The sequence below is a fragment of the Lethenteron reissneri genome, chromosome 11 (genome assembly GCF_015708825.2).
Source record: "Lethenteron reissneri isolate LAM-NWPU_2019-01 chromosome 11, ASM1570882v1, whole genome shotgun sequence".
NCBI classification, from domain to species: Eukaryota; Metazoa; Chordata; class Hyperoartia; order Petromyzontiformes; family Petromyzontidae; genus Lethenteron; species Lethenteron reissneri.
In genome coordinates, this window is record NC_083789.1 from 8,741,641 (window position 1) to 8,768,914 (window position 27,274).

Sequence of the window (27,274 nt, forward strand, 5' to 3'; positions counted from 1 at the left end):
CCACTTTGCAGCACATGCTGAGTTACGACCCCCAGTATAATTTAACGTGGCTTTTTTCAATGCACCATATTCAATGCCCTTAACATACCATTAGTTCATTCTCCATGGTCATTTCATTGTCTATCAAGGAACGACTGCTTGGGCAGGAATAAAAAAAACCTAACTTTCACACATGGTGTCACATGATTGCTCCCCTTCACATATCATCGCTATCATCATCATCAGCAGCAGCCATGATTGATCGACTGTTGGATGAAGGCCTACACAAACCACCTCAACATTCCACAATCTGGTGGTGCATCACTTCACCCAGCACCTGCACCACCGCCAACTGAATTGCTCCATTTGCTCAGTGAGACGTCTTCTCGGACGCGTTCTGTATTCTGACTTATTCTTCTAAAAGACATTCCCCGAACAGTATAGACTGATTTATATCAGAATGATAATATAAACGTGTATAGATAAGACGCTATGTGATATGAGATTTCATGTTTGTTAATCCTTGATAAATAAAATAATTCTAATGTTCAGCCCTACTGAATGAAGAGCCTCCTGTTCAGTCATGGGAGAATCTGATCATACTTCACCACACCGGTTCAGATATCACCTGCCACTGAAGTTAGCCATGGCCAGAAATCAAACCGAGGTCGCCGGGTTCATGACACATTGTGTCATTCACTGTGCCACCACTCCACCCGTAACTGTCATAAATGACCAGTACTCACTAGGCTTGTGGACTTTGATGTGGACTTTATAAAGCTGGGGAATTATAATATCCGCACAACAAACAAATACAATACTTAACATACAACTGAAAAAATCAGGGGTATAGTTTGTGAAATATATTTGGCTGCCCATGAAAATACAAAGCAATATGCTGCATTATTCGCCGCAAGGGGGAATATTCCCTGTACCACACTTACACGTGGTACAATTGAGTAACAAGCGCCTGTTGAAGTCATCATTACAATTCTTTTTTTAAAAAGCTATTAACAGTTCACTTGATGGTGCTAAAAAGTGTGGGTGTACATTTTAAGTAGAACAGCAGGCATGGCTAAATTAGCGCCGTTTCATCTCCAGTCCTCAACTCCCTCCACGGGCCATATTCTCTCACTTATGAGTCATCTTGCGTTCAAACGCGCATCTGGTTGTGTGTCACGTGACTTGGACCATTATGCAGTATGAGTGTGCGGAGGGCTGGCCAGTGGAGAGGGGGGCAGCAGGACCAGTTTAGAGATCGCTCGCCACTAATGATCGGGAATCAAACTTCGGTCGGTCAAATTCGTGTTCATAGCCCGGTGCACAATAAGGATGCCACCACTCCCCGAATTAAGGGGGGAGGCAGGAAGGCGCTGTCCTCTACTGTGTGGAAGAGCAGTTAAGTCGTGGTTCTTTGAAATCCACTTCCATGGGCCATTCTCCAACACGAAGGGTTGCATGACACCGTGAACACAATCGGGGGGGGGGGGGGGGGGGAAGGCAATACATAAATAATAGAAAATAGCCCTTTTATATATTTTTTTATTTAAAGACCTCTAAACATGGAGCGTGCCAAGTGATGAATTAGAGGCTTCTTTAATTGGTATAATGAGCCAGTCTGGACTTTTTAGGAAATTGTCAGGTGTGGCAAATGCAGATAATAGAATGATTGATGGCTCTAAATAAAATTAACATTAACCCTGTCTTTCATGCCTTGTTTTGTTCACTACTAAAATCCTGTATGCCCCAAGTTGTCTCTGCACTCTGGCGTTAAATTAATTCCCTTATATTTGAAAGTCATTTTACACAGCCCGATGCTGGAAAACATTTACCGCAGTGCCATGTCGACTTGCATTTCATTGCTCACAATGTTAATAGTGAGTGTCCCATTTTTAGACAGCGGTGGCTACACATAGCTATATACTGAGTAGAAGGGAATATGTATTCTTGCTTTGAGGACCATAAGATTGCAGATTCTTGGTGGTGGCTAGGTGGCTCAGGAGTCAGAGCACTCAGCTGAAAGCCTGGATTCAAATCCAGACACTGCCGTTAAACCGAGTTCTCATGTGCAGTGAGTTGCTAGTCTCAGCCAGGTTTCCATTGTACACCAAAAAATACCCACGATTAATTTAGGTCTTTCAAATATAATGTGGCTTATTTCAGCTCTAAAGCTCCCACATCTTGTTTTTTGGCTTGCGACAAACGCTTTTTTTGCAGGGCATGTACAAAGTGTGCCTCCAGTATGGGATTGCAGAGGCCGATTGTAGTGAATTAAGAATTACGTGATGTAATTTCCTCAAGTTCATTCTCTGAAACAGAGTGATGCACTGACAGCTGCAGAGTTTTGAACAGACTTTTCTTCGTCTCCTTACATGATGTGAAGAGCACTTAAAATATAATTGTTGGGGGGGGGAGGGGGGAATTACACCGGTGGTCAGTATTCAAACACTGCGAAGAGTTCCGTGGATTTTAATATGTGCATGTCAAAGAGCACTTGCAAGATTGATATTCCCTTTAGAGGACATTGATGTGAAAGCTATTGGCTGTGGTCTGATTTAGGAGTAGCAATGTAACTTACTACATGTATACAATTAACATTCCATTCCATTGACTAGCCAGTGACTATTGACTTGTGGCGGTAAACAAACATGCCTCCTTAATCCTCGTATTATAATAATCATCATCAACCATGGATTTCCACTGCTGGATGAAGGCGACCCCATATTATTACTGTGACGCTGTCTTTCTGACAGACCTGTTCTTCACCTGAGGATGGCTGCTTGCGTTGTGGCCGAAACGTCGTGAGAATTATTTTATTATGTTTTATTTTTATTATTTCCATTCTACGTGACTTTACCGAAAGAACCAAGAAGACTATTACTGTGCTTTGTGGTCCAGTATTCCACAGTCTATCTCACTCCTGCACATGAACTGATCTCATCACTAGATCTCCACGCTGGCTACCCTCTTTGGCGTGTTTTCATCTTTGGCTCCCATTCCATCTCCCGTCTTCTCCGTCAGCCATTATCTATTCTAGCGACGTCTAGAATAGCCCACTTACTCTTCTTATTCACAGTCAACGTGATGTCTCTGAGTCATGCCCATAAATGAACAATTATTTAAAACCAAAGCGGCTGTAGTTATACACTGCAGGAGCCTTTTGATTCCCTGGACCATTTTTGTACTTGCTGACTATTACTCCACCAACTCACATGGCATTTAACACGTATTTTCACGATCTAACCCAAAATTACTTTTGTTATGAACAATCCACGCAGACCAGCGTGGTGAAGTATGTTAATCCAACAACTCCCATGACTGATATGGCACAGGAAGGACCTCATCCTGGAGTGGATTGACAAAGACGTGTGAATGATTGCATATCATTATTATTATTTTCCAAACTATTTAATGCTTTTTCTTCGTAAGTATATTTGGTAAAAATTATGAATATCGTAATTTCAAGTACCTTATTTAAAGTTCTGTAATGTTGTTTATATCTTTACAGCTTTTATAATGATGGACAATGAGTTAATTTTAAATCATTGTTGTTCATTTGGAAATGTAAGCAGTCCGTACAATACATTTCTCATTAATATGCCGTTGATCTTTTAGCAACGTTATTTAAGCAGTCAACTACAAACCTAATGTTTTCTTTCATGACTGACAGATTGCAAAACGTTAGCCCACCACACACAATGCCAGATCTCATGTTTGAAGCAGCCTTTGTTCTGCTAAATAATTATTTGTTGTATTTATACATTGAAACTGCTGCCCCAGGGATGGTATCAAGTCTAAGGTTACGTTCCTTGTCAATCTGCTGGGTTTCATCTTCTGATTTACTGTCATCATCAGCCATGGTCAATCCACTGCTGGATGAACGCCTCCGCAAGCCACCATCGCAGCTCACAATCTCTACAATGTAATAATCCACGTGGCCCTCCCACACGAAAACTTAATTTCATCATTCCATCTTCTTGGAGCACTTCCTCTTGAATGTGTTCTATTCTTTTTTACCAGGTAAGGCCCAGTAAGCTATACAGTACAGCTCTTTGTCAGAAACGACTTGGCCACAAATGATAGCTCAACGAAGTGGCTTATCATGTGGAAATTTATAGGAGTCATATACTCTAAACGCATGTTTCTAAATGTGGAGGGAAAAACCGGAGAACCTGGAGAAAAACCCACGTGACCACGGGGAGAACATGCAAATTCCAAATATACAGGCGTCAGGGTTGGGATCGAACCCAACCGTGATGCCTGCATAGTAGGTAGTTAACATCTTGCCACCTGGGCGCCCATAATTCGATTGCATCCAATTGACGTATGCACAAATACAATAATACAAAATAAAGAACAGGTTCATGCCTTTGCCAACCCACAGCTGAATGAATGCCTCCCAGTGCCACTTCGTTTGCTGGGTTAGACAATATTTCACCACGCTGGTCAGTGCAGGTTGATGAAGCAAGGCATCTCAGGACCGGTTCTGATATCACTCGCCACTGATGTTAGCCGTGGTTCGGGTTTAAAATTGCCACGTAACTGCTACCCCACCGTTCCACTCATAGGCAAATATGCATATTCATTTGTGGCATATAGACCATTTAGAATACTCATTGTGCCAAACATTTATGCCTTTAAATTGCAATTGCATTTTTTCCCTTCGTATGAACTATTACCATGCTCCCATTTGTGATTTTAAATACTCACTCATGCTCATTGCAACACATGTTAGTGCCACCCCATTGAGATGCTTCATTTAAAAAGGTGACCTAATTGCTCAGAATTGTTTTATTCAGGAACTGAATAGCAATGCTACGTATTGGTTTGCTTCAAGTTTTACCGCCAGAGTGCAGGCTATTATTTGAAGGCGAGATGCAATCAGTGGCTAATTACACCGGGAAAAGCTCAAAGAATGCTGAGCATTGTGGAAACAGAATCGCCCCCTGAAACAATTCATTAGTGGCTCCAAATCAATTACAAAATTACACCCATTCTTGCAAAATATTAATCCCAAATGTACTTCATCACATATTTACCATAAGTCGAGCATAAAATAGGGGAGATTACTTCATGCATGGATAATCAAAATGAATGTGTTTTTCCCTCTTCTAAAAATTACATGGGTATTAGATCACATTTTCTGCAATGGAAATAGGATGTCTTTAAGCATAAGTGCTGGTCTGTTTTTCTCTGCAGCCCAGCAGGATTCCTTAATTTAGTATAAATATTTTAAAAGGCAAACATTGTTTTAATTAAGTGTTTATTGGATCCAGGAGTTTTTTTGGGGTTTTCATTCCCAAGTTTGCAATTACATTTTTTTTTTACGAACGTTACAACATTATATTTAAGATCATATATTTCATTTGTTACGTTGTTGTTGTTGTTGTTGTTATAGCTCAGGACTGTGTAATTCAAACCATTTGCTGGATTAACATTTTTCCCAGCACGGTTAAAACATTTTTTGACAACTATTAAGAAATAATGATGTGGCCATGAAAAAAAGGCAACACTGTAACCTTTATTGGCCCAGATAAGTGATGCTGAGTCCCTTTAAAGCACTATTATATCGCTTGTTATAAATTGTACCGTGAACCACTTTGCCTCTTGTCTGGCAAGGTAATTTAATGTTACACGAGGGGCTCAAAATTAATTTCTGTGTCCTTACAATAAGCCGCACAGCTAATCTTCAAGATAATTAGCTGCATGTTTGGTCTGACTTCTCTTGAGAATAGAGGGAGAGTTTTGGGCAACCTCCATTTAATCTTAATACATTGCTTATTCTTCATCACGATCCCTGATTTAGTTGCACTTTTCTACCGCTAATCATTGCTTCTCCCCCAACACTGTTGATGCAGATCAAATGTATTTTTTTCATATTTCTATTATTTAAGTTTTTTTTATATCACATTTCTCTTTGTAATATCCCCCCCCCACCACCATTGTATTAATTTGTGCTGTATAATGTCATAAGGCGAAGAATATAATCAGAAATCTCACCAAACAGTGCAATTTATATGTTCAATATTGCATTTAAGAGAAATTCTCCCAGATACATCGTTAAAGTGGCCTTTTCTTTGCTTGACACAACAGAAATAATTGGATGTCCCGGCTCTACTTCCCTCTCTTGCGTTAGTAATGGTACAAACGGGCCCTCTGGTTGAAAGAGTAGTTTACTTAACGTTGTTTCAGTCGAAGAAGAGTAAGTATTGTGAAAACAAACTGTCAACAGCTTCAGTTGCATTCGTTTACCGCCATTTAAAGGGTGCCCGTACACTGCTCTTTGCAGGACTATATTAACGTGATTTTAGTGACCAATTTGCACGTGGCAGTAGTGCGTTAAAAACGCTGTTTAATGACTTGTATTGAAAATTCACGGTTGACTAAGCTGACGTAAATTATTAATTCCACCAAGCACCGTCCCATGCCTTGTGTGCTAATCCTGCGCGCGTATTGCAGTCAGAATTTTCCACAACAATAAAGTGAAATGTGCTCGCGCTTGCCACCCATTTAAGGGGGTTTGGTGGAATCTGTAAAGCGGTGAAAAATTCAAATTGAGTCCTTTTAACTGAAAATGTTGAGCTGCTAAGTGGATAGACACCAGCTGCAGTTCCACTGCGAAAGTAATAATGTGGTACTGACAATGGGGGGGGGGACACACACGTGATTTTTTTCCCAACAACATTACAACAACAAACAGTAAAAATAAAACATTATCGTAGTGCAAAGTACAAGAAAGGTAAACAAATCACCCAAACACATACAAATAAAACGAAACCATCCCGATCCTATTAGGGAGCTCAATAGAGGCCCACCTCCAAGGGGATTGATTTCCCTACTCTGCCATGCTGGCCAGACGTCTTGGAAAAGGAGTACACACACTTTGACCCCACCGCACGTGACCTACCGATCGACTCATTTTGGTGAAGCCATTGATACTGCTCGTTGGACAAAGATCAGGGGTGAGGAGTGGGGGGATTGGTTTTTAAAAAAAACCTTGCCCAATATTGCAACTTGCCGCACTGGGAGATCGAACTGGTAATCTCTGCGGTGTGCTAGCCCTTACACCACGGCAGCATCCCGCTTTGTATTTATGTTCAATATCAAAGTGGAACAACATACTTTCAAATCAAAGTGGCAAACAAAAGTTTTTCTTGATTCGAGGGACCACACACGTTGCACCTCACGTCAGGCTGTGCGTGTAACGGTGTATTGATTCACCGATTTAAAATTGACTCTGCCGTTGTTGTGCCCAGATATTTATAATTCATATTGAGCCGTTATTCAATACTATAACTGAACGTTTCTCGCGATCGGTTATTCCAACCAAGGAAGTTTATTTGGTTAGGCCTTCCACCTCGAGTCATCATTATCATCGTCGGTCAGCGTCAATCCACTGCTGGATGAAGGCCTTCCCAATCCTCCACCACCTCCTCCAAAGTTTAAAGTTGATTTTGTTTTCTTGGTTCTTTCGGTAAAGTCACGTAGAAGGGAAATAATAAAATAATAAAAATAAACATAATAAAATAATTCTCACGACGTTTCGGCCACAACACAAGCAGCCGTGCTCAGGTGAAGAACAGGGCTGAAATTTATTTTGTTTATTATGACCTGGGGTATTAGGGTGCCAGTAGGGGGCAATGCTTGCTGCCATCTACAATCCCAATGGAGTAACCTTGCAGTGTAGTTTTTTAAGTTTGGCAGATTTGGACCCTGACGCTGGCGCACAGTGGCTCCTGCTCTTGCGAATGACGAGAAGGGGATCTTTAACGTCCTTATTGTGAAGCAGACTGCGTGCAGGATTATCGTGGTTGTTACACCTTAAATAATAATCAAGATTCTGCAGTGTGAAAATACACCTTGCACCTGCACACAAAGCAATCGTTCTCCTCGGTGGACATCATCTTGGATGAATTGCACCTCAGATTTGCCGTACCATGCACGGCGAGACTTAGCGTACTCTGAGGCTTGAGGGGACACATGAGGTCGAAGTTTAACATCTGGTGCCTCGCTCTGAGTGGAAATTATCAAATAGAAATATGCAAGTGAAGCCTATCCTGGAAGCTCATATAAATAGCAAATGTATCATTAAAAAGGCAGAATGATTTCCAGATGAAATGAGCATTGAGCATATGCTCATTTGTTTACAATATGCCCATGACAGTGGCAAGTCTACCCACAGGACAATCACTGTGGAGGTTCCTACATTTTTGTTCGACCCCGGACAGATGATGGTCCGAGTAAACCCCGAGTCAGGATTTGAACTTCGAAACCTTCTCATTGTATGCCACTAACCCGCTCTATCGCTGAGCTGCCTGGCCAGGTAAATGCATCACTAACCCTTCACTAATATAATAGTTACCCAATAGCCATCATCACAAACAAAGACATCAGCCATGAATTGTGGGGTACTCAGTTTTTTTACTTTACTTATGCCACCCTTGGATATCTATCAAACAATACATCGTTATTTATATTGCCCACTTTAAAGCAATAAAGGCATCGGAGAACAATTTTACATAAAATAAAATATATATGTACACCCAACGCTATATGAAGATGTCACTAATATTTACAGGCAGGACTGCTGCGAATAGAATTGTCTGCTAAAAGCTTGACATCCTCATAAAATAACCTTTGCAGATGGACAAGCTAATGCTTTGCAGTAAGCAGTAAGCGACAGGCAGTCGAGGTCTTTCGTGGCTGTCATCTCGTCAGGGCTGTCATTTCCTCACCCAAACCAGCACAGCCATCGCCCAGTAAGTGGCACCGATGCAGTGCTCGACTGCTGCTGCGTGTGTGTGGACAAAAAAAATCCTCAAATTTCTCCTGGCAGGACGATTTTTTAACTGATAGGAGGAGCCACAAACATCGTCCCCACGAAATGCATTTGGGATGTGAATTCGTTCCTCGCCGATTCAAATTGCTACAAAAGGTGCAGCGACAAGATTGCTTTCAAGAGAATTCTGTATATATAAAAATATATATGGTACATCAAAAGGGACATTTCATGGGTTTTTTTTTCCTTCTTCATATCCCTGTGTAGTCCGGATTACAATGGAACATTCTACCTGTACGGTATGTAGATAATATATTAACAGCTGTAAAATTGTGCATTGCACGTGCTCTATTCCTGAGCAATATTCCCTGTGCTCTGCTCTTAGATGACAATGGCACATTTCCAAGAGGGAAAAAAATGCCATCATCTCCTCTGCGGTAGAGAAACTGTGGCGAGGAGACGGTTTGTGTGCATGCCCTGCCTGCTCTGAGCCGCCAAAATTACTTGTGCTTGAGCGGGAAATAAAAGCTTTTCGGGTGACGGAGGCATTTGCAAAATGATAATTATTTTTGAAAGGTTAATTTCGAAACATGTGAATGGCCTGCATAGTTGAACGAGTATAACTCATTACCGTTTTGTAAATTAAACGGTACCAACTGCATTTACAAAGTTAATGCATTTTCAGTTTTGGTTTGGTTCATTTAAACTTAACAAAGATACTCATTTTTCACAAGCCGTAAAATAAAGCAAGTCTATTATGCTATCATTGTACAGTAACTGCATTACCACATATATTGATACGATAACTCTCTCATGATAATTATAAGTAAAGCCATAAATACATGTTTATTATTTTATAATGTAAATTGTTACCTTTCATCAATGTGCAATTTACATGAATAATAATGACCTTAAATAATCATAAACGAATATAATAATGAACTATATCACATGAACGTTAATAATCATGATGTGTCACATGTTGTACGGTTTAAGTGTTCTGCAGGCTCCTAGATTAAACAAGATTATAATTGAGAAAGTGTTATATATTTCATACTTATATTTAGTCAACCCTAATATCATCATTATCAGAAGCATTGAGGCAGTGCTGAGGGTGCTCATCCCCTATTTACAAACCTGAGCCAGTGGTGGAAATTCCACATTCCTATGGTGGGGGTTCGTCCATCCATCTATACGACAACCACTGTTGACTTCCGCACAATGCAGTAAATACAAATAAACTTCCCCAGGGGGATGATTGGCTGTCAACACCCAGCCAGGATTTGAACTCACAACCTTCCAATTGGGAGCCAGTTGCACTGAACCACGTTCTCCACCAATGAGCTGCTTGACATCACGAGGTTGATATTTTTCCTTGAACTTGAGGCCCAAAGTGTTGCAATCGAAGGATGTCCGGAGAGACATCCGTTATTAAAACACGTGACACAGGCTACTGTCTGTTAAAAAAATTAATGGGACTTATCCAACAAAAGGTTTACGAATTAAAAAAAAAAATTTACATAACGATTGTAAGTGCTCATTTTGTCCAGTAAAATTTTTGTACATATAATACCCCAATTTGAAATAGCAAATAATTAATTTTCTCTACAAAATAACCTGGGAATGACATAGTCCTGATAGAATAGGGGTTCTTTATGTTATATAAAAAAAGTCTATTCACAGTAATTTGTGAATATATAATGCATGCTCCATCTTTAATATTCACGTTGGTCATTTGTGAGCTTTCTATACTTCTAGTTATAAATGCCAAGGTAAAACCCTGTAGTGTATTCACTGTTTCATAAAGCCACTTAAATATCAGCGACAAAAAAAACTAAATTATAGGCAGCTGTGGGGAAGTATTGCTGTGAAAATTGCATTAATTTTAAAATGAATATAAGCAATGGAATTGTACTGTGTTATACTTGGATTGAATGTAAAATATTTAATATGCACACCACAATGTATCAGAAAGGCCACGCTACAGTTTAATTAATTCTTGCAGTGGAATACGGTGCAATACATGGCCCGCAAGCCGCACTGATTTAATAAAGTCCGAACCATTGCTCGTTATTTACTGCTCAGAGTGGATTTCTGCTCAAATGAGCATCGATGCAGTGCCCATCTCCAATTTACAGCCCCGAAACTGGGGTGGAAATTCCACATTCCTGTGACGGGGGTGAATCTATCCAAAGGAAAATCACCATTGACTTCCCGGTGAAATGGTACTTATTTTATTGACGTCGGAGGGCTGATGGGCTGAGTTCATCCCCCCCAGCCAGGATTTGAACTCGCAAACTTTCACCTGGCTCAGCATTTGCATATTCTTGGCCAAACTCTCCTTCAACAATCCAACTCGAGACATTGCTGAAAAACAAAACAACAAATCGTATGAGTGAACATGGTAAATGCTTGCACAAACATCTTCACATTTTTTGCAAATTAACCTTCACAATCACATGTAATATGAGTCAATGGTCAACAATAAATATGAATGCACGTTGTATGTTAACAAATGCACTTTCAGAGGTACAGTAATGTGTGCTATGTTCAATATTTTATAGCATTTTTCTTAAAATCATTGAAAAACGTATCATTAAAAAGTTAAGGTATGTGGTATTTTAACATACCGTAATGTGAAACATAAAAGCCCAGTGGGAATACATCATCGTGTCCTATACAGACGTTGCTGAACACAGCATTTGTATCCTGCCGAGCTTGAATTTTAAAATGGCCGCCTTCTCTTGGTGGCATCCTATGCCGTTTGATAGTTGCTAATACTTTTCATGTAGCATGCAAACTGTGCAGCATGGTTGTACCTGTGTGCGAGTTACATAAGCCTGTCATTTATTTTTAGCTTGATGTTCTTTTTCGCTTAGGAAACCCAGAACTTTTAATGGAAAAGCATGTGAAAATATTGTTTGGTATGGTATTATCGTTTCACAAGACCCCCCCCCCCCCCATGTAGCCTACGCAAGCTGTTGGGTAAAGAAGCACCGACATTGGCTGGCAGGAAACACAAGAGGGGTGGTGTGATCGGCAACACAACCAGCCACTTTCTAGATTTGAAGTTTTCGTGACTGCAAGGATCCATACTCTTGGTTCTTTCAGTAAAATCACGTAGGTAAAAAAAAACATTAAATCAATTATTTATATTTATTTTTAGTTATTATTTTCTTTACCTACGTGACTTTACCGAAAGAACCAAGAGTATACAACCAGCCACATTTTTCTCCTCATTGTCGATGTTTTTAAACCACACCAGGTGCTCAATTAAGACTAAGTCGACCTGGGGGGATGCCGAAAATTGGCTCAGATATTGGTCATTGATATTGGACGTGAGTGGGAATCAAATTCAGATCTCTTGGGGTTATAGTACAAAGCCACCACTCCCGGTGCTTGGGTATTGTATAACACTCAGTTGCACAAGATAGTTGCGTTACAAGAAAGAAATCGCTCTTACAGTTTATTAATTATAGAAAGTCAGAATGTTAACCATCGAAAGCTGCTGGAGTTGAAAATTATAGTTGGCATCGATTCGGCGCTTTTTAATTATATAGTAAACCTTTAATGTAGTAAAGATCCAAATTGAAGAAATGCCCAGTTGTTAGAATAAATGAATTGATGTATGTTGGTGGCCTTTAACTACAGAAATACAGCCAAAAGTGCAGGCCCCTCCTCGGTGTGGCTCAGTGATTTACGACACACGTGAATTATTATTATTATTTCACAGATATCCTTGTGCGTGTGGTCATGCCTTTTTTATTTTGTGGGATACGGCTTCATAAAAAATAAAAAGCCTGAAGCCATGAGAGATTCACAAAGTTAACAACGCATCACTCACACCTTATCAAGTATTGGCTCATTCTCAGACTACGGTAAGCTCGTCATTTTTATTCACTGTTCATCTCCGAAAGTGTCAGTTAATCTAATCTCCTCCTGGATAAAAGGCATTTATGAGATTTATATTTTAAAACACGCATTCACAGCATTTTACCTGGCTTATCGGAGCATTAATGTACCAGCTCTATATCTAACCACTTGCTCGTATATTGGCTTCCGTATGAGATAATGAGATGCTTTATATGTATGGGAGTCTACAGCAGGTGCACGCATGCGCTTTTGGTTTTTCTTCTTGGTTTCCAGTTAATTCACGTATACGAGTTAACAGATTTGCATTTGTGGCAAAAAAACGTGTTTAAATCAATAATCCAGTGTTGGATGAAGGCATTGAAAAACACTACCCAGGTTCAGCTTTGCTCACATTTCAAGATATGCCAAGGCCAGGCACATTCTGGCTGATATGTTCCCAGGCTGGATGGATGACTGAATTAATTAAAGCATATTCTTGGTTCTTTCGGTAAAACACGTAGAGATGAAATAATAAAAATATAAAACAATAAAAATTCTCACGATTCACACCTGATGATGATTGCTTGTGTTGCAGTAGAAACGTCGTGAGAATTTTTGCTGTTTTATATTTTTATTATTTTATTATTTCCCTTCTACGTGAGTTTAACGAAAGAACCAAGAATATGAATCCCTGCAGTCACGAAAGCTTTAAATCAAAATTTAATTAAAGCATGTTTATTTTTATTCTGTAGTTCATATCATCCATACTGTGTTCAACCTTCATTTTGCAAGTCACAATGATTTTCTTTCTCCTTCGCACTCCTTGACCTTGACATTCCCTCTTATCTATCTCTCTTCCCAAGTTTAGTATGATCTTGCTTAATTCAATAAGCATATTCACGCTTATCTACGGAATTACAAATCTTGTTTGCTGGCCACTTGGCATGTTGAACCTTTGTACCTGTGCTCAGCAACTGGCTTAAAAAGAAAACGATTGTGTGTCGGAATTGTGCATAATTTGCAATCACTTTTTTGTATGGCTAAATCTATATACAACAAAATAAAATAGACTCAACACATCTGATAATAGCACTGCCTTAAAAGAAAAAAATATATATAATCGACAACATTGGGGAATGGCCCTTCTTCATAGCACATAAACAGAGGGGCCAGAGAGACGGATTAAACAAGAGTTGGAGATGGGTGCATGGGGCCTGATGAGAATAATCAGCTTTAACCCGGCTTATGAATAGTTCGCTCATAGTATCTATTGAGTACCAGACAAACCCATCACGACTCAAACAGTTGCACTTATTTATATTAAAAGGCAAGTTATCCAATGTTGCTGACACAGTGCATTGTTGGAATGTTTGTTCTTGTGAGGACACATAATAGGCGATCTCCATCCATCCAAAAAGATATCCACACACAACCACCACACTGTACATACCCGGCTTGTTTCTACCCCACTGCGACACGCATGGGGCTAGGCAACAATGCACAACGCGACTTAAAACAGCAACAACAACAAAAAGTGTGCCTCGTTTTTCTTCTTGGGCCATTAAATGTAATTTGATGGAAAGGCAGGCTAGTGCGCTGAGCCATGTAGAGGGTGGTGGGTGGGTGGGTCAGTCAGGAAGGGGGAGATCTACGAAAGACGTGGGGGGAGGTTGGTGAGGGGTGGTGTCGAGGTTGACGGTGGACGGGTCTCGATTTAAAGCTTTCGTGACTGCAGGGATCCATCTTCTTGGTTCTTTCGGTAAAGTCACGTAGAAGGGAAGTAATAAAATAATAAAAATAAAACATAATAAAATAATTCTCACGACGTTTCGGCTACAACACCTGAAGACGGCTGCTTGCGTTGTAGCCGAAACGTCGTGAGAATTATTTTATTTTATTATGTTTTATAGAAGGTGGACGGGTCGTTGGTGGGAGAGCTCCCCTGCCTGAAGCGAGCGTTGCAGGAGCGAGGGGAATTTGCCGTGCACTTGGCAGCTGTGCACGTGGGGTTCCTCCTTCTCGAACAATCCATCTTCCGCTCGGTTTGCCGCTGAATGGGTTTGGGGATGGGCTACAATCGCGCCGTTATTATAGCTACCCACCGTGGCGGCAACTATCGCAGTGAAGAGAAACAACATCGGGGACAGCTTTAGATTTAAAGTGTGTGAGGCTAGGGAGGTGAAGGAGAGGAAAAGGATACAATCGATGAGAACGTCATTTTATTTTCCTCTCTTTTTTTTTCAAACAACACGAGACGTGTACACGTGCCCGTGCCTGAAGACGGGAAGAGACATGTACAGACATTCATGCCTCAGGGCTGTATTGAACTGTTGGGCCCACTGCTTCAGCGAACGTTGATTTTAAGGAAAAATCAAGCCTGCATGTAATTTAAATCCTTAAGTGGCCAATTATATATTTTAATAAAAATGTAAAGCTAGTCGTTAAAACATATAATGTAACGAGGTAATTATTAGTATTATCGTTTTTATCCCAAAATGTTCACTATACTTTTCACATTAGATCTCGTAGTCCCAGCTGAGACAGTCCCAGCTGCACACAGCTTTAATCAACTTAAAAAATACATTATAATTATATGGTTTTTGCTCAAGGTTACTATATGATAACCTTGATTATTTCTAATCCATCTTAACAAGATTCCATCTCTTTTGATTCACTAGCCTGACCTTGAGTAGCTCCTATCGTGGTTCTGCAGACAGGGCCATACATATGAAGTCACTTGTTCTGAATTATTTCACTAAGTGGTGTCTTCCCTGATCTACTGCAGTGCTCGTAATTTGATATACGGTCCCGCAAAAGATGATTAAGAATCGTATTAATATAGGGCCTTTAAAAGACACCTTACATTCGTTCATCCTCTTATCAGGATGATCAGGTCATGTGGTTCCAAATCTTAACTTTTGATACGTCCAATTACATAATGTCATGCTAAGCAAGTCTACTTGCTGCCTTGCTTCCCTCCTGAGACACTGACTGAGCAGCTAGAGTGAGCGAATGGCTGTACTACGTGTGCCTTCAGCTGGGGTGGAGCGCCGTTCGATTTCTGGTCACAGCTGATGTCTGTGGCAGGTGATGTCTCCGAAACAATTCTGGGCCGTCACCTTTAACTGAAACTGACGAACGTGGTGACATGTGGGTGGAGAAAACCCCCATCACTGGAAGGCATAGGGAGACAATTGTCCAACAGCAGATTGACAAAGAGTTGGAATGTTTAAGTCACGCTGCTTTGGCCAGCAATCTTAGAAATATTCTTATAGAGTATCAATCAATACAAAATTTGTAACACGCCATATACATCTTGTACCTTTTAGAATGCGATATTAAGACAATGTTGACACAAGTGTGTTTAAAAAAAATCAATATAATAGTATTACATTTTTTAAATATATAAGTATATGTGCATTATAAATAGTATCAGAATTGCACTCCCCTCTCCTCCCCCACCAGGGTATGATAACACTGTGTAACACATTAATATGTTTTTTTGTTCCTTGGTAGTAAGTGTTATTTACTAATTGCTTATGCCTCAAAAGTACATAAAATGGCTATTATTCCCCACAAACCTTGCTTTTGTGACCAGGACAGTGATATTTAGAAATTTACCTATTTGCAATAAGAAAACGGGCGAATTTGTGTCTTTTCATTCACATTGTCACAAAAAAATCTACATATGAATAAAAATTAACATGTATTTATACTAAAGTAATACAAAAATGACTACAAAAGATTTCGACACCCAGGCGCACTACCACAGTCGGGACTGGCCACAGCGGACCGAGTTCTCTGTGGGGAGGAACAACGTTAAGTGGGAGCCACTGGTGGACCCCCGGAAGGTGCTGATGCCACCACTGCACATCAAATTGGACCTTATGAAACAATTTGTGAGAGCTGTAGATAAGGAGTCGGCAGCCTTCAAGTACCTTCAAGACTTCTTCCCTAAGCTGTCTGAGGCAAACGTCAAAGTCGGTATCTTCGTCGGACCACAGATAAAGAAGATCCTGGAGTGCAATGAATTCCCCAAGAAGCTCACTAGTAAGGAGAAAGTGGCTTGGAACAGCTTTGTCGCAGTGGTCCGTGGCTTCCTGAGCAAATCACAAAGTCGAAAACTATGTGGAGCAGGTTGAGACTCTGGTGAAGAACTACGGCACAATGGGCTGCAGGATGTCCCTCAAGGTCCATATCCTTGATGCTCATCTTGATAAATTCAAGGAGAACATGGGAGCGTACTCGGAGGAGCAAGGCGAGTGCTTCCACAAGAATATACTGGATTTTGAACGCCACTACCAAGGACAGTATAACGAGAACACGATGAGAGACTACATTTGGGGGCTGATTCGTGAAAGTGATTTACAGTATAATCGCAGATCTCAAAAAACTACTCACTTCTAAATCTTTTGTAGTCATTTTTGGATTACTTTAGTATAAATACATGTTAATTTTGATTCATATGTTGTTGTTTTCTGACTTTATGTGAACGAAGAGATACACATTCGCTAGTTTTCTAATTGAAAGGTACATTTCTAAATATCACTGTCCTGGTCACAAAGGCAAAGTTTGTGGGGGGAAATCGCCATTTTCTATACTTTTTAGGCATAAGCAATTACGAAATAACACTTACTACCCACGAACAAAAATTGTGTTACATAGTGCAATAATAATAATGTACAATCGTTTGTCAGTCCTCGACTGGATAAATGGCTGTTTGATTGCGGGAGTTATCTGACCATACTTTAGCATCTAGTGCAGGCTGGATGGAGTGGAGGGGAGCCTCAGGATACATTCAGATAAATCGCACGTCAACTGATGTCAACCGTGACCAAGAATTGAACTCAGGTCGCCAGGTTCAAAGTGCAGCGCACTAAACACAGCACCACCATTCCCCCATATGTATAGTGTATGGATTTAAAATACATATATCATCATTTCACTGAATAAATATGTATTTAGGGTACAGGTGTTTGAATTATTCTAACACTGGCGTTTGAGTTGGTTGCTGTACTTTGGAGGCAAGCGATACTTGATTCGCAGAATTCATTGTGAATGTTACGGAGTTGTTTTAAACAAATATTTTAAGTTGCTGTCAGTGCTGTCGATGGTACATACTGTTGCTCCCCATCATATTCCGAAGTGGGCAGTTTGTCTCTATATTCTAGATGCTTTAAAGGAATGTGTGCCAGATATATCCCTTGCGAGGCATACATCTTCCTTCCAGAGATGTTGCAGCACCAATTGAGAATGACGGGTTTTTTTTCATCTTAGTAGTAGAATTTGGCCAGGGCAGATATTTATTTTATTGACCAAAGCAAGGATTTTAGCAAGGGCATCGGTGTTAATGTCCCTGCTCTTTCACAAAGACTGACGCAGGGTTGTTCATGTTTACAGACTAGAAAGCATCCTGACTGGATGTTTCAGCACAGTGGTAGGCAGCTTCTACAACTACAGCTATATAAAGGCAGATTTGGAGGTTCGTTTAGCTCTGGTCCATGGAGTAAACTATCCAATTGCGATAAAACTATACAATTTTCTCGACAAATGTAATTTTCCTTGGTGGTGTGCTGTCCAAGTAAGTCAAACTCGACTTAGCTTTTGGGGCTTTTACCGAAGCGACAATGTGGCACACTAAGTTCCAAAATCTGAAGCCCGAAATGACCTCCAGTTGTGATGGTTGCTTCGGAGTTAATATATTGTCTGTGGGAATTTGGCATAGATTTTTTTTTGTACTTTGCATGGAACCTCGACAAGCGCTATAACTCTTCGTGGTCATCGGCAATGCCTCGACTAATGCATAAGCCTCAATCAGGCCCGTGGCTTGCAAGGCCACCCAAAGAGCGATGGCCACTAAAACTGTAGGCTTTCATGTGTGGGGTTGCCGCGGGCCTTATTTAGGCTTACGCATTGCTTTAGGCCTTGCCAGGTTTTCCCAGAATCGTCCTCTTTTGAAAAAGCTGTCCTGGGATATCTGTCAATTTTCCCAAGACAATAAAAGTCCCCGTTTTTTTAATTTTCATAATATAATTCTTATGCATTTTCATAATATAATAATTTTAGGAAAATGCATTTACATGTAATTCTCCCTGCTTTTGATTTTGCAAGCTATTCAGATATTGTGAGACAGTCTTCTATCCATTATATGTCTCACAGTTGTCAACCCTGGGAAATCTGTAAATCTTCCCGATACATTATGAGTCCTGTTTTTATCAGTTGCATAATAATAATTATAACACGCTACTCAAAACAAGGTGTTGACATATAGCTCTCCACTCTTCTGGCATCGAGAGATATTCTTCTTCCCGTGGCCTTATTCTTGTTTGTTTGCACCTCGGAGGAGGAAACCCCATTCATGGCGCCTCACACATAAACCCAGAAATATCAACGGGGGACCCTCAGGAACATAAAACGAAGATTAACGGCAGCGAGTCCACGACTGCCACACAGCCCCGCCTCTCTGCCATGATTAACCGGTATTGATGGAAATATTACAAACAGCAAAATGGTCGCACTCTCCCTGGAGCATTGCCAGCCGAAGGGCCACTTTTGCTCACAATGCCACAGCATGCAAATTGACTGACAGGCAATTAATTTTGAGACGTCTGTAATTTCCAAGCGTCTGTCAAAATGAGTCGATGTGTTTAGTTGGTGAGACCATTAACAAGCAATCTTAGGCCAGCGAGCAACACTCCTGATCAATAGCCTGTTATCCCACAACCTTTATTGCCTAAAGCTCAATTTTATTTATACGAAATTGCTTTGAACATTTGGTATAGTGTGCTCAGATTTGGCTTCAATGGATGCATCACTGTGTCACGGCGCATTACTCTAATTATATAATTTTTTGAAGAGTTATCTTCTTGTGTTTCCACTTGGTTCATTTTAACTACATTCGTAATCGTGAAATATTGAAGTAGCATTGATTTTCAGGAATGTTTTATACTGGCTGAGGTTAACGTTGTTTTATTGCAATACCCACCACATTTAGGTAAAAGCGATTGAATAAACATCGATTTTCTAATGTCCTCATTGTGGGTGACTTTGCAATTGATGGCTTTACTATTAGCATTTAATTTTAAATGTGCTTAAAAATAAATTATTAAAAATAAAATAGCTTCCTTTATTTGTTGATGCATCAGCCATGGGTTTGACCATACTTCACCACGCTGGACAGTGCATGTAAGTGAAGGCATCTTTAGGGTTGGTGGTGGCTTGGGCAGGCCTTCATCCAGAAATTCATTGACCATGGATAGTGGTGATGATGATGATTATTCTTTTTAAACCTACCGTACATAATAGGTGAAAATAATAAATGTACTTGCAATTTAATATCGAGAGAAAGTGAATTGCTATGAAACACGACACTTCAATTTATTTCAAGAAAGCATTTTTGTCTTATTTATCTGATTTATTTTCCAGAATGTCATCGTTCTTTGTGCGATATGACATGATTTGATTCCAATGGGTATACTCATCACATTTGAATTGTTTGGTGCCCTTCAGAATACTGAAGTTCACGATAGTTTGCACATTCATTACGTTCTCATTTAGCGCGTAAACAAGAACGATGCAATGTGCTCGAATTAATTCCAATTCCCAAAATGTCAACGTGGGAATGAAATTTGCGTTGCGCCATACTCAGTCATCCCCAAACAGCCTCGCAGGAAAGCAAATCTGAAGCCAAGCGCTCCAAGCAAGATAATTTCCAGTTAAGACGAGACGTGGAACCCCTTGGGCATGATGCAATACACCTATATTAAAGCAGCTTTGTTCTCGGATCAAAGCTGAATCAAATTATATCAGACAACTGATCTCTTAAAACTTTCGACAGTGGATTCATGTCTTGTACGAGAGAGTAGGGTTTGTAGGCAAGACAGCAGGCCCACGGTGTAAATGTGCTCAAGCTGCTCGGCAGCACTTCTCTTTTGCCTGTGAATTTCAGGTTAACAAAAGGTTGAAGCAGGAATGGAGTGGGTAAATCAAACAATATGAAACAAAAGACCCTGGTGCCTATTTATACTGTTTGGGGGGAAGGAATGGAGATCGCTGATATGCACATCGGCTCGTGGTGCATCAGCCTCCCTTGGAGATGATGGCACATCAATCAGCTCTTTCTTACACTTGAATTCATTTTCCAGCAGCCCTTTGCGCACTTGACTTTGAAAATCAATATAAATGACTATCTTCAGGGTGGGAATCACAGTCTCTAATAACTCAAACAAGGATGAAGAAGTGAGCCCAAATGTGCACTGAAGCATAATACCATTTGTAAAAAAAATGTGTTTTTTTCGTTGGGGAAAATAATAATATTTCTCTTCCTCAATATGGTAGATGTAGAGGTGCAACCTGCCAATTGCTTGCTCACACCACTGCTGGTAGAAGAATTGGCTCTCTCGGGAATTCTAGATCGGCCCTCTATTGCTAGAGATGGGAGTACCTTCACTTTACACCTCCCCGCGTAAAATGCTGGCTGATTGACTGACTATGGTTTGACCCATTTATACTGCTGGGTGAGACAGAGATGGATAATTTAAGAAACTTGCACCATCGTTGCAACTGCCATGCCGGGAGAGCGAATCAATGCGAATTCCAGGTCCAGTGTGCTAACCATGAACAGCAAGACGGCATCCTGATCGATTTGATTATACAGTATATTCCATCTTGCGGGTTATCAACTCAAAGCTTTATAAAGATAATAATTCGATGCCGTAATACCCCAAAATGTTTAACCGGGCACATTTAGTATTTTTTTTGTTTTACAAACATGTTACAAATTTCTTCCCTTAGTATGAAAACAGAATGTAAGTGTGGCCCGGACGCGGTGGAGTTTTGGCGAAACGGCCCCGGCAGCCTGCGGTTTATTTGCGGTAGCGGTGATAAACGGCAGTCAGTTGATCGTAAGAGGCCACACAGGTTCCCCCCCCCCTCGCTGCAGTTTGCCGGCATTAACGGCTTATCCTGCCACCGAGGCAAAATAAAAACGCTTATCGATTTCTGCACCAACGCCTCCTACCCTGAAAAATATAATAATAATAAAACATTATTCTGGACACCCACCTTCTGATTATTATTCCTAACGTTTTGCTGCCCAAGACGGGGAAGCGGGTGTTGATGCGCCAACCCACACACGCAGCTTCCTTTCGTTGCCCGATGTGTGTATTTTGCGATAAGGACACGGAGTAAAATTTCAGCCGCCCTATTGATTCCCTATTTGAATAGATAAGTGGATGGGAGGGAGTGCTGAGGCAAGAAAAACACATAATTGCCCGTATTGTACAAAAGGCGCTGATTTTATGTAATCGTAGTCATCTGTAAATTGTCATCCATTAACTATATATTTAGCAAATTTAACTTTGATTTCAACGTGTTAGCCTATAACTAAAAGTAATTTTCATTACTCCCATTATATAGATATATTTTATCAAATGACCTGTTTGAAGAAATACACAATACACTTTTTAATTTCGAAGTTTTATTTTATTGTACAATTTCTAAAATATTTTACGATAAGAACGATTTTTTGTGAAATTGTATGTTTGATATTACATTGAACAATTCGGGTGTTTTAGCACAACACTTCAATATATCCATGCTCAATGCTTTAAGCTCTACTTTAAAGTCGCACGTACCAATTAAATATAACTATCTATATATATAAAATCGTGAATCTGTCTGTCTATCTGTCTGTCTGTGTGTCTGTGTGTCTCCGGACCATACACACTTTCATTGGACGCCGGTTGCCCCTGCCAACGGCTAGCGACGCCTTCGCCGCTTTCATTGGACCTGGCAACGGCTAGCGACGCCTTCGCCAAGGGCTGCAGTTTCATTGGACGGCGGTTGCCCCTGCCAATGGCTAGCCACGCCTTCGCCACTTTCATAGGCTCCGTAATTAATTAAATAATAGCCATTACTCAGTATTGTTTGAGCGCTAGGGGGGGGGGGGGGACCGGCACCCGTACCCAGCGTCAGCCGGGTGGGAAAATCAGGCGAGGCGGGAGGCTCTGCACGGTGCTAGGCCTCGACACCCACCACGCGAATCTAAGGTAAATTCATAAAAGTTTCACGTCCTCTACAGAGTCGTGAGGGAGGGAGAGTGGCGAGGGAGGGAGAGTGGCGAGGGAAGGACTCAGCCTCAAAACGAGTAACTGGTGTGGCGTTTTCACATCGGCACTGGGGAGACAAAGGCGGCCGGGCGTGGTGGATCCAAGTCCCGGGCGAAGCCGGGTCATGTGTATGTGTGTATGTGTTTATGTGTATGTCTGTGTGTCTCTATGTATGTGTGTATGTATGTGTGTGTATGTGTTTGTGTGTTTGTATGTGTGTGTGTATGTATGTCGGTTTTTTTATGTGTTTATGTGTATGTCTGCGTGTCTGTATGTATGTGTGTATGTACGTGTGTGTGTATGTGTTTGTGTGTATGTATGTGTGTTTGTATGTATGTGTGTATGTGTTTCTGTGTATGTATGTGTGTGTATGTATGTGTGTTATGTGTCTGTCTGTGTGTCTGCATGTATGTGTGTGTGTATTGTGTATGTGTTTGTGTGTATGTATGTGTGTGTTTGTGTGTATGTGTATGTCTCTGTGTATGTATGTGTGTGTATGTGTGTGTATGTGTTTGTGTGTATGTGTGTGTATGTATGTGTGTATGTGTGTGTGTGTCTGTGTGTGTGTCTGTGTGTGTGCGTGTGTGGTGTGTGGGGAGCGGTAGTGTAGTGGTTAGCGTGCTCTCTGTGTGTCTGTGTGTGTGTGTCTGTCTGTGTGTGTCTGCGTGTGTCTGTGTGTGTGTCTGTGTGTGTGTCTGTGCGTGTGTGGTGTGTGAGGAGTGGTGGGTGTAGTGGTTAACGCTACGCTGCGCTACCAACCCGGCGAACCGAGTTCCATTCCCGCTCACGGCCACCACCGGTGACGATTATTTGAACCTCCCCTAGGTCGACTCAGCCTCAAACGAGTAACTGGTGTGGCGTATTAACATCGCCACTGGGGAGACAAAGGCGGCCGTGCGTCAGTGGTGAGGGAGGGAGAGTGGTGAGGGAGGGAGAGTGGTGAGGGAGGGACAGTGGTGAGGGAGGGAGAGTGGTGAGGGAGGGAGAGTGGTGAGGGAGGGAGAGTGGTGAGGGAGGGAGAGTGGTGAGGGAGGGACAGTGGTGAGGGAGGGAGAGTGGTGAGGGAGGGAGAGTGGTGAGGGAGGGAGAGTGGTGAGGGAGGGACAGTGGTGAGGGAGGGAGAGTGGTGAGGGAGGGAGAGTGGTGAGGGAGGGAGAGTGGTGAGGGAGGGACTCTGCCTCAAACGAGTAACTGCTGTGGCGTATTAACATCGCCACTGGGGAGACAAAGGCGGCCGGCCGTGGTGGATACAAGTCCCGGGCGAAGCCGGGTAGTACAGCTAGTTGTAATATATATTTAATACATCATTGAGCGTTAATCTAAGTGCGTTATACTTGCCATATATCTCTGTCTGCGGCTGTTATCTGTAGGATCTATTAATTCCCAGATGAAGCGCGCACTGCCTTGCAGCATCGCACGATTTTCATGGATTTCACAGCAACTGGGCAAAACGTCAGCCGTTTGGCAACTTCACGGGAGAGGCCAATGCAGTACCGTACACACAGTAAATAACTCGTGAGATTAACTTAAAACGAAGAAAGCTAGCAATAGAAACCGAAAATTGCGAGACAATGTGGCAGCTATACGTGCGGTAAGAAGATCCTCTCCGCCTTACGACCCGCTGCGCTGGATGCAGCCGCATCCTCACGGCGCTGCACGGCTTACGTAACTAACGTAGACACTTGCGAATATTGAAATATTTCGTAACATGATATATGGGAACGTTTCCGTAATGTCGGATTTCCGCAAGTCGGATTTCCGTAAGTCGGATTTCCGTAAGTCGGATCTTACTGTGCTTTTGCTCGCCACATTGAGTTCATTATGCGGGAGGCTTTTATCATCGCTGACAAAGTGTGACTCGGATAATGAGTTGAGCGCCACGGATGTGGGAGATCTTTGCTGCACCGACAAACTACAAATGACGGTTAGCCTGAACACTTCAAGGCACCCACCTGACTCAAACCAGAGGCAATGCGGGTGCCAATATGCATCCGACACATGCTCAACGATTCATCCAGCAGCGGATTAACCATTAACAGACCACCGCGTGTGAATTGAGGCCTTGTTTAACAGCACGAACCGTGGAGTTTTATCCACGATAGTCATTAAGCTACTTCTAATATTGGTGGTGGTGGTGGTGGTGATGAATAAGTTCATCCACTGGAGGATGAAGGCCTCACTGCGTCATGTCAATCGTGTTTTTTATTGCCATAATTTACCACGTTGGTTCACTGCGGATTGATAAAGGGAAATGGTTGGGGGGGCAGAATGGTTCATAAGCAACGTGAGCAAACCACTGCACCATTAAATCTTGACTGCACCATTGTATTCAACATACGATTATTCAATCGTATGTTGAATACAATGAGGTTTTAGAGGTTTCATTGTTTTTTTGGCGTGAAGCAATGGGGCAGTGGTTGTATGTACGTTAAAATTCAGTTCGTACCGTACTTAGCCAACCGTGCCAATTCATCGTGCAGTGTGGTTAGCACACTGCACTATGAATCTGGTACCTCAGTTTGATTCCCGGCTATGGCGGACATTGGTGTTGAGTGAAATATGAACTGGTCATGGGTGTTACTTTGAGAAACCTACACTGACCAGTATGGTGAAGTATGGTCCAAAAGCCCCTATGACTGACACGGCATCTGCAGTACTTTAAAAAAATTACTCTTGCCAAAAATATTGTTCACCGGCTGATGCCATCTGTGACCAGGAATTGAACTCAGGTGGCCAGGTTCAAAGTGCAGTGGACTAACAAATGCACGAACCACTCCCCCCATCTGCATAATAAATGGTATTAAAATATCGTAATTTCACTGACTAAACATGTATTAAGGGTACAGGTGTTTGATTATTCTAACACTGGCTTTTGAGTTGGTTGCTGTCCTTTAGAGGCAAGCGATACTTAATTCACAAAATTAATTGTGAATGTTGCTGATATGTTTTAAATACGTGCTTTGAGTTTGTCAGCATTGTCGATGGTACATACTCACTGTTGCTCCCTATTATATTCTGAAGTTTGACTGATCTACTTGTTTATCTCTTCCATTGATTGTTTATACATTTCTTTCCTTGGCTGTTTTGGAATAACTTAACAAAAAATAAGCTGCTTAGACTTGAAGGACGCGCTTTGGAGAAAGAAAATTGAATTGGGGCAGCACAATGATTTGATTCAATCTGGCCCTTGTAGCTTTGTTCTCTGGCTTACATCGGCACTGCTTTGACCGGCCACTAACCCACGAGAGACCAGCCTGTGATTGATTAATAGAAGTAGCATTGGTTAACATCTGCTGTGGTGCTCAAGGATCAACAAGGTCATTGAAAAATAAAAGTCGTTTTTTATTGCTCTTCATGGCCTATGCAGCAGCATCTGCAAAGGCTTTACAAATATTGGATCGCTTGTACTTTCGTCCTTTTTTACGTAGAAATCAATAGCAAAAAAAAACCATTAGCTCGGATTCAAATATTCCTTTGGGTACACAGGTGGTGTACAATCGCGCCTGTCATTATACCTTAGACTCACTCGTGCGTTGGGAAAGCGCTGCGCCTTGCCCTCCCGTGCGCTTGTGGGTTGTACTGCACGATGTCCGACGTTTCGCTGCACGTTCTGGGAGTTTCTTCTGGAATTTTATTCATTTCTTGCTGATGGGGGGCAGCGGGTGGGCGGCGGGGGGGGGCTTCCAAAACCTGAATGTAGTTCCCAAAGAAACGTCATACGTACGCGCCGAAGAACGCGCGGTGACACCCCGCAAACCGCATTGGAGAGCTGCTCAGTTCATCTCGTGCTGGAAAACAACGTGACGCAACAAATGCCTCCACCTTCCCTGGCGCTGGAGAACAAAGGCACCATGTGCGCATTTCAGGCCACGTCACCCTGACGGCGCCCTCGTGGAGTATTGAAGCCAATTAGAGGTAATTTAAATTCATGGACAAAAATTAAATTAAAAGTGCCCTGGGAGATTGGGCTCACACCCAGATCACTGGGACTACAGCCGAGTGTTAAAGGCTCCAAATAACGAGATGCCCCAGATAATTATTTGCATTACTGTATTCAAGATGCGTTATGGAACGCAGCTATTATTATAGATCTAGTGGAGTTTAGGGTTACCACTTCTGATCTGCGAAAAACTAGGACGTATCATAGGAAGAAGAAGAATATATGGAAATAATGGAAGATAGGATAACTGCGTGTAAATGTGTTGTATTGAGTGTTTTTATTATTATTATGCAAGTAACAAAAACTAAGATTTTGAATGTTCCAGGAAGAGTTACACATTTCCTAAAACAGCAACCTCTACGAGAGGGATGATCCTGGAGAAACCAGGGAAGGTGGCAAAGCTATTGTTTTGTATTCATGTTATACATGCACGATACATATCGTGCTACTATATGTACATGCGGTCCTGTGCAGAACTCTGTCCTCGTGGTTTAGTACGCTCGCTGTGAAGCCAATTCTAATGGCTTTGATCATAGCACGTGCTCACAATTGTGTAGCGATTAGCCGAGTGCTCAGCGTGTACGGTTAAAGTAGGGGGCCAAACATCAAATGGCC

At 41.5% G+C, this 27,274-nt stretch overlaps 1 protein-coding gene across 23 annotated transcripts in view; it reads left to right on the forward strand.

Moving 5' to 3' along the window:
• LOC133341416 (neurexin-1-like) overlaps positions 1 to 27,274 on the forward strand; it is a 395,989-nt gene that overhangs the window by 286,971 nt on the left and 81,744 nt on the right. The window lies entirely within an intron of this gene.